Raw genomic sequence first — 13,288 nt, forward strand, 5'->3', positions numbered from 1 at the left:
AGTCTGGAGTAGAGCAGATTGTTGCCATTCAGTTAATGCCCCCCACCCAGTATGAGCAAAAAAGCTCAGGAGTACCGGGGTGACTGAGATTGACCCAGATGACTTCTTATCTTGAAGACAACTACTCCCACATTATGCTTTGAAAATCCCACATGGTCGTGGGCCAGTATGGGGGAGGCTTTTTGGCCGCGTGTCCGTGGTATCCACCACTTCCATCTGTTTCTATCTTCCTGCAACTTCGGGGTCACCCCCAGCCACCCGCCTCTCCACCTGCTCTGCAGGCCCCTGTCCTAGGGCGGTGATCTTCACATTGTTTTCTTTCCTTTTGCTCTGTTTTTTGTCTAGGGTGGGTCCTGAAACTGTGCTAGTGTCCCCCTAGGGGATGGGCCATCAGTGGGTGGCCCTGTCCCTCTTCACAGGGAGATGCGTAGAGGCAGGACCCATGGAGAGTCTTGGAGGATGGTTTGAAATTTGCCTGAATTAAAGTGCCTTAAGTGACGCTGCAAGCTCCATGGGCGCTGTTCCTTCTCCCTCCCTTGGTGGTGAGGTTCCTCCCTGGGAAAGACAGTTTTCCATTTGCATTGTGAACTCATCCACAGCCTAAGAAGCTGAGGTCGGGGAGGGACATGCTGGCCTGTGCCTGTAGCCACCCCCCCGCAACCCTGGTTCATGTTTTCCATTGCCTCCATCAGGAGCCAGGGGTTTGTAGCCAGTCTGACCTGAGTTCAGATTTCTGTCCCTCCCCTCCTGCTTCGCTGTGCAATTTGAGTGACCCCTTCTAAGCCTCTAGTTGGTTGTCTGAAACAGTTAGAGGGTAGATAGGTACCCACTCTATTGCCGGGGACTGAATGCTAGCGGGTGTAACAGGTACACGGCCTGTGCCTGAGTTGCTCTGAGTGCCTGACCTGCATCAACTTTCCTGGTGTTACTGTTGGTCCCAGCCCTGGTCACCATGCTGACACCAGGTCAGTTCAGTGGCCCCTCTGATAGGGTCTTAGAGGACACACGGGACAGTGTGCCTTTTGTGAGAGTTCCAAAGGAGGGTAGTGAAACATTTTTAGAAGGTTTACTTAAAACCCCTGTGCTGGTTATGTATTGGAATTTAGTTGTATTGTTGTTTAGGGAGATGGGCAGAGGGCTCCCTGGAGGAGGTGGCCTCCTACCCCGGGAGGAGGTAAGTGTGGTCACTGGGCAGGGAGCTCCTGGAGGACTTGGTGGGGCATAGAGGAGTGTCAGTTTTTCCTAAACCGGAGAGTGAGTCTAGCAGAGAAGTTATTTTTCTATGACAAACTAAGTCCCAGTGACCTTCTGTCTCTGCTTCCAAAGTTCTAATTTTTCCATTATTCCATCCTTGACTTTATCACACTTTAAAAGCCTCTCACACTTTTATATGTCTTTTTAAAATGTGTCATTTTAATGATCCTTCAAATGGTGTGCCTTTCTTCCAAAAATGAGGGAAATGAGGGAGGGAGGGGAAAAGAGAACATTTGGCTTTTTACTAAATCAGTCATTTTAAGACATTTGAGTCGATTGTTTATCTAAAATGTAATCTGTTACATCTTTAAGTCGGAAAAGATACCAACACTCTGTGCCCTAGTGTGGTGCTTTTGCGCACTTGTGTAGAGATGCATGAGAGGAATCTAGGGGAGGCTTTTTGAAGCAGATTTCTGGGTCCTGCCCTCAGAGATTCTGACTCAGGGAGTCTGGGGTGGGGCCCGAGACTTTGCATTTCTTTAAAAAATTTTTTTTAAAGATTTATTTTATTTGAGAAAAAGGGAGAGTGCCTGGGCACAAGAGTCGGGGGAGGGGCAGGGAGAGAGAATCTTAAAGCAGACTCCCCTCTGAGCTCAGAGTCTGATGTGGGGCTTGATCTCTGGATCCTGAGATCATGACCTGAGCCAAAACCTAACAGCTGGACACTCAACCAACTGAGCCACCCAGGCGCTGAAGACTCTGCATTTCTAACATTGGTGCCATGTATTTGTAGATGCCCCTGGTCCGGGGACCACATGCCAAAGAACACTGCCTAGAAGTTCCATGATTTCAAAGGGTACCATGCAATATATCATGTGTCACTAGGCATCATGGGTTGATGAAAAGGAAATCAATTAGAAATACTTCAGCCCTTCCATTAGATCATGGGCTAGCTTCTCTTGTTATTTATTCTGGAGTACCTCTTATATCAAAGTAGTGGCTTTTTAATTTCGAGCTTGGGTTAATTTATGTCGTTTCTGAAGCAACAGAATTCAGTAAATCAAAGTGGATGACCGTGGTGATAGGCAATCAGAAAAATGTCTTTTTGATTAGAGCATGATCTTTGGATGAAAAAGCTGAAAATAAGCATGGATCAGATCTTGGGGGAGTGAAAACATTGGGAGGGAGTCCCTTGCTGCCCTGGGAACTGGGTGGGTTTGTGTGTTCATTCATTCATTCACTCATTGCCCCCCCCCCCCAACACCTCCACTGCTCTTTCCCCATGTCCCATTGGCTGGCCCGCCCGCCCATCCATCCATCCATCCATCCATCCCCGGTTAGCTGTTTTCCATGGCAGCTCTAGGCACTGACGATGCACCAGAGGAGAAGGAACGTAAACTCTGCGCACTCATACTGAAGCACGCAGCCAGCGGTGCCTTCTGAGTTCCTGGGGGTTCTTGCATGTGCAGTTGCCCCCCACCCCTCCAGCCTGCTGCTCTGAGGAACACCTGGCAAATAGCACACGGAAAACTCAATGTGAAAACAAGTACCAATTTTCAAAGTAGAAAAAAGCATGGTTTCTACAAATTGCAAATCTGTGAGCTTAGCTTCAGCTGCATCTAAAAGTCTAGAAAAACTTGATTTTAGCTTGTGCCCCAGCCAACACAAGATGGAAACCATTAGATGGGTAACGCCAACAGGAGAGAGATTTGCTACCACTGAGAATACTGTGCCCTGGTTCTTCATATCAGCAATGTTCTTAAAATTCTTTCTTTTTGATGGACTCTGATCCCCATTTTGACAAATTAAGGACAACTATTTGCAGTGAATGTTATAGATGAACGGAATGCACAAAACCCAGCTAGTCTGAGATGTTATTTGAGCAAATAAGCAAATATTAAAATCACTGATGACAATGACATAGAAACACCCATTTCTATGTGGGCGTCAGATGGGCTGTTACCAGAAGATGCTTGGTGGGCAAGGGTGCAGGTGGGAAGCGTTGAACCCCCACGCTCCCAGTGATGGAGTTGAAATCATTTACCTTTTCTAGAAAGCAGTTTGGAAATGTTGAATCAATGAAAGGTTCCTACACTGTGACCTGGGAATTATGCTTCTAGGAATCTAGGCTAAATAAATAGAGATTTTCACAGTGATTGATGGGTTGGTTTATATTTTTCCCCTTCTTGTTCCAGAGAGGATATAAAACAGCCTACAGGGATGGGCGGGTGTTTAAAGGCATGATACTGTTTCTGAAAATGTCTTACTTTGACAAAAATCAGTCTTACATCACACCAGGTGTCTTCTAGGATGAAATGATTAAGGTTTAGCGTACCATGTTTATTTTTTGAACTTGATTTTTTATGGTTATTTAACTGGGAAAGAGATACAGAGTGATGCTAACTGTACCCCATACTGAAGGCGGTCGGCTGACCTTCACACCTTGACTGGGCAAGAGACTCGCTGACCTGCTTTCCAGATGGCAGAGGAAAGGGTCTTGGTGAGTCCCCAGATAGATGCGCTTCAAGCTTGCCTCCTGGAAGCAGCACACCTGACCCCTGTGGCTGGGCCCTGCTTCCACGGTTATCAAGGGCACCACCCAGGCCATCTGGTCACGCTCCAGACTCTGTCTACTCCAGACTGAGGTTCTGCCTCCCAGCCTCAGGCCCTCCCCTGAGTCCCTGTGTCCCTGAGACTCCCTGTCCCCTACTCTCACCCAACCTTGAAGTACTGCCATCAGCAAATGAGCTGATCAGGTGTCTGTGGGGTGACAACACCGATCATAACTGAAGGGAACAGTGTTCTACCTGGGGCTGGGGGAGGGGCCCTGATGGCAATGCCAGAGATCCCCAGTGGCATTTCATAGGCCTCATGGGACACCGGGGATGAATCAGAGCAGGAAAGACCCCAGTTCCTCCACCCATAACAAGTGTGGGATGGTAGCACAGCACTGAGGAGGAGCAGAGCCTGGGTCCGTCTCCCTCACCATCCACCGACGAGCTCTCTGGCCCTGGGCGACTCCTTGACCTCTTGAAGCCCTTCCCTCCTCTGCAAGAAGGAAATCGGACCCAGTTGCTGCATGGGTCACCCTCTTGCTTGGTTATGTAAAGAAAAGGGGTGTAGATTCACTGGTTTCTTCTATGTGATCCGTTCCAACTTTGCATGTTATTGGATGGATTCAGTAGTAAAGGAGAAACTTTCCAAGAAGGATTTGAAAGGTGGTCACTATGAGCAGAACAGAAAGAAAGCTTTTTAAGTCATTTATATTGTGTTCAGAGCATAAACAGAATTGTTGAAAAGCCAACCTAAATCCAAGTTTTAAAAATTAAAAATAACCTTCCTTGTAAAAAACAATGTAAGTCAGTTTTCTTTTTTAATTTTTATCATGGAGCCCAGGACGGGGCTCGAACTCTTGACACCTAACTGATTGAGTCAGACACCTAACTGATTGAGCCACCCTGGGCACCTCAGCAACACAAGTCGAATTAGAAAATACAGAGCAAGAATGAAGAAGACAAGTCCTAACAGTTACTGGGAGGAAGGTGGAATCCGTATTCTCTAGCTGCAAATTTCAGTCTGGACTGCGAGGATGGCTTTTATTCATAACGTATATTTAATGTCATGTGAGCTCTTCTTCCTTCTGCTGCTGCTGCTTCTTCCCTGGGCCTCTGTGTGTAGCATATGAAATGGTTGACAGGAGCCCCAAATGATTCTTCTCTGCCCAATAATGTGATCATTGCGGTGGCATTTCCTGGACAGCTGGGGTTGCTTAACTTTGTAGCTACATGGTAAGATGAAGGAAACAGATTTTCCAATTGAATATTTTAATACATGACGATTGAAAAGGGACACCATAAACCACATCACGGACACTGCTGCTGATGTGATGAGAAGAAGGATTTTAATGGGTGCGTCACTGTCCCAGTGTGGAGACCGGAATAAAGAGTGGTTCGTCCACCTGAAGGTCATCCTTGGGCCTCCATGTGTGGGTTTAGCAGAGAGGGAGTGATCTCAGGACAGTGACACGTAACAAGTGACAGGAGCTGGATATTGGTAGTCAGTCTTGCCCCTGGCCAGTTCTGAAGGTGATGTGCTCTCAGCTTAACCCCCCGGGCTTTCTGAGGACCTTCCCTTCTCCTTTCAACAGGACAGTGCTTGATGGTAATTTCCTCTGAAAAGTGTCCATCATGGGTCTCTGCTATATTTTCACGGCAGCAAATGGTCTTAAGGAAATTAGAGTAAAAATATCCAGCATATTCTGAGTCTCCGAGCTGCTGCTCGCCGCTTTATTGGGAGCTAGTTGAAACATTTATAAGGAGTGAGCAGTGCATTTTCAGTCCTTATGTTGTGTCTTTGTCACTGTGATTTGTATTCATATAGGAAGCCCAGCAAACTTGGAAAGAAAATGACTTTCTGATTGAATCATATAATTTCAAACAAAGCTATTTCATGAATAAGGAATATTAATTATGGTATCCGGAGTGATCCCCAGGTTTTTGTTTTGGTTTTGTTGTTGTTGTTGTTGTTGTTGTTGTTTTAGTTTTGTGTTAGCAGAAACATTTGTGCCTTCCATACAAGGTCAGCATAGATTTAAAAGCAGACATACGCTTTGAAAATTTATTCATGCTGGAATCGCGAACATGGAATTAATTAAGTGTACAGAAGCTGGAAGATAGAAGGGTCACTGCCTCCATTTTTGTTCTGTAAAGCGCTTTATTCCACTGGGAGATCATACTTGGCTGTCATGCGTGGTGTATGGTTTCTTCATGGTGTGTATTAATAACCTGTAGGTGGAAACCATGACAGACAGAAGACCGGAAAGTGACGTGCCCTGAATTTGTTTCTAGGAATGGTAATCCTAATGATGCCCGGGGATCTCTTGGGGAATCATGGCATCATATCTCTCCCGGCCTTGATGTCTCACTTCTCTGTTACTTTTGTCCTTTTCCCTTTATTTCACCACTATCAGACTCCCCACCCCCAGTTTCCAAAGGGAAGGTTGGTGGAGGTAATGGAACAGTCCTGAGTGCTTTTATCTGATCAACTAGTAACAGCTAGCGTGTTTCTCAGGGCGGGGCTGTGTGTGCATCTGGTGCTCGGCAGAGTGGCCTGAGAAGCCAGAGCACGTGGTTCTTGTGTTGTTGTCCCTGGCAGTCTCCTTGGAGCAGAATTCCTTAGTTTGTGGCGAAGTCATCTACATTATCATATGGACGTATGTGTGTCATATCATATGTACATATGGTAATATACATTATCATGTATCATATATACATATAAGTATACATACTTATACGCATGTGTATGAGTACATACTTGTGTGTGTATTTGTGATACATTTCAAAAAGTATGCTTTATTCATGCTTGAGTTTGTTCAGTGGAAATTTCTAAGCTTTTTTTTCCTGCCCCAGTGAGGCTCTGTCCTACAGGCCATGGGGGTATCTCTGTTGGGAAAAGATCCTAGTCTTTGATCTGGAGATTTAAGGAAGGGGGTGGGGCCAATGCAGAATGAGACAAGGCCCTTGGAGCTTGGATACTTCCAGTAAGTGACCAGCAGGGCTGTACACACTTTGCTGGGCTAGTGAAGAAAGCATCCTGTTCCAGGAAGGCAGGTGCCTGGCATGTCTTTCCCTTCCCTGCAAAGATGAAGGAGTCGTTCTTCATTCTTCAGTCGTCCCAAGACTGCAGCCCTGTTCCCACTGGCCTGGGGGGTGCTCCTGCCGATGACTGCTAGTGAGGGTACCACGCAGGACAGAATATTGCTTTCATTTACCTGGGTGTCTTATTACCACCATGGAAACGGACATTCAGGTCTGAAGAAGACACACCTTCTTTGTAGGGCTGTCATCATATCCTTGTTTCTAGAGCTCCATTTAAGAGAAAGAAAAAGAAAAAACAAGAGAGTTTCAAGCCTAAAATCCTGACCTGTGTATGTTAATAATGTGGTTTATCGTAATGGCATTAAGGAAATGGGAGCGTCGGGTTCAGCTTCTGCTGGAGCCCTCCAGTCAACATTGCTGACAACATACAAGGATGACGGTTTAATGGTTGCACAAGACACACCTGGTTTTAGGTGAATCCAGTAAGGTATTCCAGTGAAAAGTGGAAACCCAAACTGACCCCACCTCACACGTGTGCGGTTGATTCCTGGTTTCTATGAGAGGGTGGCAGGGAGGCTGAGCGGAGGCGTCCCTGCTGCTGTCAGTTGGAGGGGCCGTACTTGGTCATCGGCACCCTCGGAGCAGAGCTGGCCTCCCAGTCCTGAGCTTCTCACGTCTAGTAACTGTTCTTTCAGTTGCGGTGCTGGGCAGCCCTGGAGTTGAGCTGCACCTTGTAAGGCCTGTTGATGATGGGGCAGCTTTGAGATTTACTGGGGGGGGGAGGGGCCTTTTGTAGATCCAGATGTGACTGTTACCAAATGTTACCAAATGCTCCTCTTTAAGAATTGCTGTTTGCTAATCATGAAGGTACTTTCATGAGCTGAATGGTGTTTACCCAGAATCCATATGTCCAATGAGCCCTAGCCCCTCCCCAACAGCACGTCAGAGACTGTTTGGAGACAGGATCTTTAAAGAAGTCAGGAAGTTAGATCAAGTCACTTGGATGGGCCCTGATCTAGAAGACACACCTGACTGGTGTCCTTATAAGAGGACATTAGGACACAGGCACGAAGGCACCACCATGTGAAGACATGGGGGAGACACCGTCTACAAGCTAGAGAGAGACCTCGGAAGAAGTCAGCTCTCTGACACCTTGACTTCAGACTTCTACCCCCTAGAGCTTGGAGAAAATAAATGCCTGTTGCTTACACCCCCAGTCTGTGAGACTTTGTTACAGCAACGAGAGCAGACTTTGAAAGAACTTTGAAATATTTGTCTTGATAGTCAAGTTCATTAAAACCTTGGTGGCCAATCAAACATTTATGGAAATTTCTCCTTTACACTTTTAACCCCTTTGAAAAACGTTTTTGCTTGTTTGTGCACAACTTGTCTATTAGCAGAATGTCTTTTGGTACTAGAAGTGACGAGGTTTTGCTTTAGAAATAATGCTGCTGGGGCGCCTGGGTGGCTCAATGGGTTAAAGCCTCTGCCTTTGGCTCAGGTCATGATCCCAGGGCCCTGGGATCGAGCCCCGCATCGGGCTTTCTGCTCCTTGGAGAGCCGGCTTCCTCCTCTCCCTGCCTCCCTGCCTACTTGTGATCTCTCTCTCTCTCTGTCAAATAAATAAATAAAATCTTAAAAAAAAAAAAAAAGAAAGAAAAGAAAGAATGCTGCTGATGCTACATGTGGAGGTACTGAGTTGACAGACCTCCTAAGGTCTGCATGTCTTCTGAGCAATGCTCAGTTTTCCAAGGACCCTGGCCTTTGGACTGATCTAATTATATCCGGAATGTGTCTGATGGTGAGAATTTATGGCTTATTTATAAGTGAGTATTTCCGCTTTAGGGAGGAGAGATCCACAGTTGGCAGACTTCCCTGCGACCTTCCAGGGTCAGGATCAAGGGCAGGAGGAGGAGGGTTGAGAGGGCGCTGGGGGCACTGGGTGGGGGAACCTGGAGAGGGCTCGCAGGCAGAGACGGGCCCAGCAGATGGGCTGGGAAGGAGACGTTGTGATTTGGAGCCCACACCGGTGTTTCTGCCAGGGCTGCCGAGGGGTCTCCGCTGGCGGGGGAAGCAGAAGCCAAGTTAAAGCCAGGGATAAGGGCTGAGGGGAAAGCTGAGGGTTTACTCATTTTTCCAGGGTGGGATTTGGGGATAATACTAACCTCAGGACTGGTAGCTGTCCTTGAGATCCAAATAAAAAAGGAGCCTGTTTTAGCCTGGTCCGGTATGTCTTGAGCTTCCAGTGCCCTATCCTTCGGAAGCAGGGTGAGGGGCTTGTGTGTGTGTGTGTGTGTGTGTGTGTGTGTGTGTGTGTTTTAACCAGGATTTCTGCCTGCCTGGTCCCAAAACATTTTACACTTTGCTCCCCTTTGCCTTCCCCCTTCTGTCCCGCCCCCGCCCAAGCAGAGCGGAAGGACATGCCCCCGCCATTCTCCAGCAAAGCTCTTTCACAGTTTTATTCCTGGCACTCTGCCTCTGTGGCCTTGCTCTGCATATCCAGAAACCTGGCTGGGCCCTCCTTGGAGGCAGGCCACATGGGGGGCTGTGGGTCGGAGGCCTGGGGAGCGGGGTCGGGGGGCTGCTGTCAGCCATTCCCCTTGCATGGACTTGGTGCTTTTCTGAGCGTCCCCGGGTAGCGCTGGGCTCCAGTCTAGCTCTAGGCCTTACCCTGAGGTCCAGGATGCCTTTTCTACTGTCTGTGATGAAAAGTTTCTGTATCTGTAAAAGATGTCTAATAATAATACCTACCTTATAGGAACACTGGAGAATAGAAACTGAATTAAATGAATTAATCCCTGAAGGCCCTTCAGCTGAGCCTGGCCTTTGGCATGCCCTCCTCAGGCCTGGCCTTGGCCAGGGCAGGAAAGGGGGAGCTGAGGGTTGGTCTGGCTGAGCCTTGAGGCCCACCAAGGGGGGACCCTGGGCTGCAGAGGGAGGGTCAGGACGAGCAAGCTCCTGGGGAGTCTAACAGAAGTGCTAGAAGTTCTGGGGTCATGGTGGGGCTGCTGATGGCCTGGTGCCCTTTAAGCCAAGGCCAACCCTCTCTGGTCGGCAGTAGCCCTGCACAGCTAGGCTTTTTTGGGCCTTCGAGTCCTCAGTCAGTGTAAATCACTTCTGTTCTATTTCGCTCGTAAGCTCGTAGGAGAGTTGAAGGTGTGCTGCGTGCCTGGCTGGCAAAGCGTGGCCACTTTGTACGTTGTTTTTTAGGAGGGAGGTTGCCTCTAGCCGGGCTGGCCAAGTGTGGACCCACGTGACCTGCGTGGTGCGCAGGAGGTGTGAGCAGCTCAGGCTCCATATCTATCCCCTTGCCTTGGCATTCAGCGGCATCCTGTGGATGGTGGAACATTCTAGAGCCGTGGTGTGCAGCAGTGGGGAGTCTCGGCAGCTTGCTTGGGTAAACGGCCATCTCAAGCGTTACATTTCCTTGCATACGAACTCCTGACTTCCTGGAGCATTCTTCTGGAGGAAAAGTCCTTTTGTGCAAACATCCTGTTGGCCAGTGTCACTTTATCCCCACCCAGAAGCATCCAGTGCCTGCTGTCGCTTCTCTGGAAATTCTTGGACAGTCGATCCAGTGTGGTAGTGTTTGCACACACAAATGTGGCCACCCTTGCGGGTGACTTCCCAGAGTGCATGCCCTGCACAGGGTCCCACTGCAGCTCCCGACAGCTTCCCTGAAGGTGCCCTTGGAAACACGAAAGCCAGGATTTTGAAAACTTCTCAAGTGCCACATGCCAGGGACCAGGCCCTTAGGTCTTTGCATTGACTCTGGGTAGGCCCACGATCGTCTTCCTTTTCAGTAGTTCTAAGTTATTTCAAGTGTTCTGGTTCTTTTTTTTTTTTCTTCCCTTTTGAAGGTTTTTATTTATTTGAGAGAGGGAGAGGGCGCTCACATGAACAGGGGGAGGGACAAGCAGTCTCCCCTCTGAGCAGGGAGCCTGATGCAGGGCCCAATCCCATGACCCTGGGATCATCATCTGAGCTGAAGGCTGACGCTTAGCCGACTGAACCACTGAGCCCAGCAGGCGCCCCTCTAGTGTTCTGGTTTTCAGTGAGTATCTGAGCACTGAGATCAATGGCTTGCATTTCCTTCTATGTCAGTAAAGGCCCAGTACCCTGCGGGTAGCCCTGGCTAGCTGAACCTTGGCCACCCTGCTGGCCTTCCTCATCCTGGGACAGCTGCTGCTTTCGCACAGTTATCATAGCCCAGACTTGAGGGGGAGGAGGGGGGCCTTGGAGGGCTTCTTGGAGGATCCAAACCCTTCCCTTCTGACCAGTTCCCAAGTGAAGCCGCTGCTTCCCTAGGTAGTCACAGTCTGGAAACTCCCCGCCCCCAAGCATGGCTTTGAGTCCTGGAAGGAGGGGCACGATCTTGCCGGGGGCGGCCACCCAGAATCAGCTGCACTGCAGGATTTTTGTGGCCAGGGGAAGAAGTGAATCGCCCTCCTCTGTGTGTCTTTCCCTAACCACTAGAGACCTTGTAGATAAGCTTCTCGGGGGTGGGGGGCTGCTGTGTGGTGTAGCAGTGTAAACGGGGGCGTCAGCCGACCTCTGCTATTACTTGCAACATGAGCGAGGTGCAACTGCTCCCTTCCAGAATTAACCTTGAATCAGTTGCCTGGATTGGTAAAGTTAACCACCTGGTAGCATTTATTAAGCAGAACACTGATAATGCCTGGGGCTGGGAGATAAAGATGCTGGTCCTGTGTCGGGACTGATACCCAGAAGGGGTGGCCCAGGTGTGCCCCTGCGGGAGCGGGGGAGGCCCAGGCTGTGAGTAGGACCTACCATACCAGCCCCAGCGGGAGGCTGTGGGGAGATGGGGTATGGTGTGGTCAGGACTGGACAGGAGTTGGCTCTGTTGGAATGAAGGGTCTTGGGAGGCAGCAGGCAGCGCATGTTTGTTAAGCACTGGGACACATGCTTCATATATATCGTCACGTTTGATTGTCACATCTACCCTGTCATCACGGCCTTACTGCCAAGTGAAGCTGGCTCAGAGACTTGAGATCCCTTTCCCGAAGTCACACAGGCTTTGCATCATTCTGGCCTCAGAGCTCAGCCCCTTAGCTGCTCCGCACAGCAGGGGTGGCGGGGGCCATCCAGGGCCTGGCGTGCGGGGTATGAGTGGGCATTCTGTTCTGCAGGTGACAGGGAGTCTCTGAGCGGAATGGTGGCCCACAGATTCCATCACGGCGGTGGAGAGGCTGCTGTCTGCTAGCTCTGCGACTCCGGTGAGGGGTGAGGAGGGTATAAAGGGAGGAAGGAGAGTGCGCTCTTCAGGAGGTAGGAGGAGTTTAGGAGGGGGCCAGAGGGCACACAGAGGGAGGATAGGCTTTTGTTTCTGTCTGTTATTAAGTGGGAGATAATTCAGTATTTTCCGTGCTGGCTGGATGAATGTGATGGATGGCCACAGTCTGCTTGCCAGCTCTGAGCAGGAGAGGTGAGCGTGGGTGGGAGGCCCAGAGTGTGGCAGCTCTGCGGTGTGGTCCCCCCAGGTTCTCAGAGCAGGCTGCAGGCTAGGAGAGTTGGGATGGGCTTGTGGGGGGACCAGTGCTGCAGGGAGGGCCTGCGGGGTGCTGGCGCCCAGCCTGCGCCCCCACCCCCCATCGTGTGAGCATCTGCCTAGTGGGGCCCCGAGATGCAGACTCAGCACTCCCACGCTTGAGCATGGGTCCAGCGGGCTTGAGTTTGGATGGAGCCACCTTTGGGGTGGGCCTAGGTGGGGTTCTCAGAGGCATCAGGGGCCAGCAGAGCAGCGGGGGGCGAGGACAAGGGGTGTGCCTTGGCCTTGGCTGGATAGAGTAGGGCCTACAGATTGGAAAGGACTGGACGTGTCACGTGAGCCTGCAGAGAGCAGGAGTGGACGCGCTGGAAAGAGAACAGCTGTTTGGAGGCTTGTGGCCCGGTAGGAGACATTTGGAGGCTAAGATTGTGGGTTGTCACAGACCTAGGTAATTCAAGGGCGTAACCTTGGAAGGAGGCCCCAGGAGCTAGTGAAGAGAAAGACCACGTGCATTCAGGAGACAGTGTGGCCTGGCTCTCCACAGGGATGCTGTACCCCTAGGCACCTTTTTTGGGGTATCCGGGAGGTAGTAACAGGAAGAAAAGGGGCCCTGGGGCATGGCATCGACATCCCCATTCTGTGTATGCACTCCCTGCCAGGCCACCTGGTGATGTCTTAGCTGGCGCTAGGACTTTGTAGTTTGGAGTCTTTTGGGGGCTGTCTTTGATCCACTCACACTCGGGTCAGTAGCTGGGTGAACCTCCTTTTACAGATTCGACAAGTTTTTTGTTGGTAACCAGCCACATCACCATCTTCAGGAGCACTCCCAAGAGCAGAGACGATGCTGGAGCCCTACGAATTGTTTGATTGTGGCAGTGTTGTTTCTCATCCCTCCGCTTTGTCTCATGGAAGATTCTGGAGCAGGTGGTGATTTCAAGGATGTGCGCCTAGCATGGCATGCATCTTAGCCCAGGGAGGTAGCTCCGGG

At 49.8% G+C, this 13,288-nt stretch overlaps 1 protein-coding gene and 1 long non-coding RNA gene across 2 annotated transcripts in view; one reads left to right on the forward strand and one right to left on the reverse strand.

Annotated features, from left to right (window-relative positions):
• Window positions 1-13,288, forward strand: part of AGAP1 (ArfGAP with GTPase domain, ankyrin repeat and PH domain 1) — a 514,946-nt gene that overhangs the window by 121,494 nt on the left and 380,164 nt on the right.
• LOC116597486 lies at window positions 1,920-13,034 on the reverse strand. Its single transcript, XR_004288640.1, has 3 exons — window positions 12,856-13,034; window positions 3,891-3,893; window positions 1,920-1,944 (listed from the first exon to the last, which is right to left on the reverse strand). It is a non-coding gene; the product is annotated as an uncharacterized LOC116597486 (long non-coding RNA).

Source organism: Mustela erminea, chromosome 8 (genome assembly GCF_009829155.1).
Source record: "Mustela erminea isolate mMusErm1 chromosome 8, mMusErm1.Pri, whole genome shotgun sequence".
Classification (NCBI taxonomy): domain Eukaryota; kingdom Metazoa; phylum Chordata; class Mammalia; order Carnivora; family Mustelidae; genus Mustela; species Mustela erminea.